The 2,500-nt window shown below is 44.6% G+C and overlaps 2 protein-coding genes across 2 annotated transcripts in view; one reads left to right on the top strand and one right to left on the bottom strand.

Moving 5' to 3' along the window:
- naa35 (N-alpha-acetyltransferase 35, NatC auxiliary subunit) overlaps positions 1 to 1,036 on the bottom strand; it is a 16,251-nt gene extending 15,215 nt beyond the window's left edge. Inside the window, exon 1 of the mRNA XM_084439933.1 lies at positions 1,000 to 1,036. The gene's annotated coding sequence lies outside the window, so the exon portion shown is untranslated. The remainder of the gene's footprint in view (positions 1 to 999) is intronic.
- A 326-nt stretch (positions 1,037 to 1,362) lies between these two features.
- agtpbp1 (ATP/GTP binding carboxypeptidase 1) overlaps positions 1,363 to 2,500 on the top strand; it is a 43,017-nt gene continuing 41,879 nt past the window's right edge. Inside the window, exon 1 of the mRNA XM_084440297.1 lies at positions 1,363 to 1,442. The gene's annotated coding sequence lies outside the window, so the exon portion shown is untranslated. The remainder of the gene's footprint in view (positions 1,443 to 2,500) is intronic.

The following is a 2,500-nucleotide window of genomic DNA, read 5'->3' as shown; positions in this document are numbered from 1 at the left end:
TCCCTGTCTTCAGCGTGGGACACAGCTCTAATAACCATACAGGGTGCTGCTGCCGCGCCACACCACGCATCACTAACAGCTAACGGGGTGCAACAGTGTGCAGCTGAGGTCGAGGCCTGTCCTAGTCTGTCTGGAAGGACCAAGGCTTCGGTCATCATATCTTTGAGAGTATATCTGCCAAGAAGATGGAAGAATGGAGCAAAACTACAAGGTATCTGTTATCTTGACTCCAATCAGGTAAATAAGACTTGTCACTTGATGTATGAGAAATTAAAACAATATTTTAAGTGGTGGTGTAGCCATAGCCGTTTTGATATGGGTAATAAGAGCTTCTTTTTTTGTAGTCTACTGTCCTGGCTGGCTAACGGACAGACACAGGTCGTAGGGGGGTCTTGGAGAGGTCACCTGGTCTCGGAACTGTCAGGGGATTAACATCAAGCAGTGTGGAGGACGACAAAGTAATTTGAGATTAAGCCTAAAATGGCCCTGAGCCCACTGAACTGTGGCCCTAATTGTAATGGGAATCTCCGAGTGTCTGGCCAAGGCAGCTCAGTCATGTCAGAGCCTGCAGGGCAGGCTGGTACAGTTATATATGCAATGCCTGGCTTAAGAGATCTTGGGACTGCAGGAGAGATGTGCAGCTATAGCGCGTCCCAATCCCACTCCGACCCTGTGCCAAAGGCAATGCCTATTAGAGTTAGAATTAGCCAACCGGAAACAAATTATTTAATCAGTAAGAAAGCTAGCTACCCATCATGATCAGCTAAAATGGTTTAGGTGACAAAAGAGCATCTTAGTATGCTAACAAGCTATGCTCTAGCTAGCTAGCTAGCTAGGACTATCTTGAGACATTAGTCATTATACATCATCAATAAGTATTACTCCATATAATCACGTATTCTAAGATATGCTATATACGCTTGGGCTATATTATGATGCATTTTCAATATGTCCACAGGTATAGAATCTGACTTATTTAGTAGAAAATCGATTCCATACCTTGTAGCTATTCTACGCGAGGACTAGAGACAAGGGCGCATGGATGTGGCGTCATCTGCCGTTTGCACGTTGGGATATGTAGTCCTTCAGGATTTAGTATATCAGGTCCTCTCTTTGTTTTTGCTGAGAGTCCATTGATCATTCTTTCATGTAAACCGTGTTGTTCGGTTTAGAGTATGGTTTCATTGATCTGAGATGCTGTGCCAGCGTCTGGGGACAGGCTATCGGGTAATTAACAATATCGTCATTAACCGCGCCTCGATTTGAAACTACATTTCGCAGTAAACTTCGTTCTCGCGTTGTTCACGCCCCCCTGACAGCAACCCCCTTTGACAGTTCTCCGAGGGAGTCGGGTTTGTGTCATAACACCGGGCCGTTTCAGGCAACGTACGAGACCCATGTATTGGCCCGCCCGAATGGGACAACAATTCCGTGCGATATAGGTTTGTAATTTATCTTTGTCTGTCTTGCGATGTTTAGTGCATCATCATGTTATTGTTGACAAATCGTTAGCTAGTTAGCTAACGGTAGCTAGCTTAAGAGCTTGCTAGCTGCCTGCACAAGCTAGCCGGTGAACTTGCTAGCTAGCTGTACATGAATGGGCAGCTACTACTGTAGCTAAACACACACCCTAGCTACGGGGAGGAGGAGGTGTGTGGGGGGGGGGTGGTGTTACTGCTAACCAGACACCGTGAACCTGCAAGTGTCTATAGCGACTGAAAGCTTTCTGATATTGTTTAACGTTAGCTGCTTTAGCTAACTAACCTGCTCCTCTGCGTTTGAAAATGCTCCCGTCTTTCTGGTGTCAGATAGACTAACGTTACTGTAAATGGAGATGAACTAGCTGACTAGCCAGGGCCATAACACTTGACAGTAGATGATTTAGCCGCCAGCAAGGCCCTAGCTGCAGGCTGTCAGGTCTAGATTTTGGTCAATCATTCATTGATTCAGTTCACCGGTTAAATATCATATCGATCCAAGATAACTAGTCAACTTGTGAGGTGGCTGTGTGCCATTGTTAGTGAGCTGGTAATACAAATTATAACGTTACATTTATTCACAAAAAATAGACACTTACTCATTTACAATTTACAATTACACTTTCATACATAACACACTAGCGTGTTGATGACAGTAGTATTAGACATAAAGCTGATTGATGTAGCTAGCTAGTTCAAAGTAGCCTGTGAGAAGTATGTGTAAATGAATAGCCCTCTGATAATTCATTCATGCACTAGCTCAGGTGACTACACAACTACACAGTAGCCTATACACACACACACACACACTGGTTTATTTAAGGATCTCTTTATCACTTTATCTACTGGCCTACTGGCATGTAACAGTCATGCTCTTAATTACCCTAAGTGTTAGGCGTCCACAACTCGGTAGTTCCCTGACACCTAATCCTCCTCTCCACATACCACACCCTCTTGTTTGGGTTAAAGAGCTTGACCGAGGCAGAGGGAGGATCAGGTTCTCTGTTGGTAAACTGGAGGGC

The sequence above is a fragment of the Borostomias antarcticus genome, assembly GCF_949987555.1.
Source record: "Borostomias antarcticus genome assembly, chromosome: 6".
NCBI classification, from domain to species: domain Eukaryota; kingdom Metazoa; phylum Chordata; class Actinopteri; order Stomiiformes; family Stomiidae; genus Borostomias; species Borostomias antarcticus.
The sequence above is the reverse complement of the archived record's forward strand: the minus strand, read 5'-3'. Positions and strand labels throughout refer to the sequence as shown.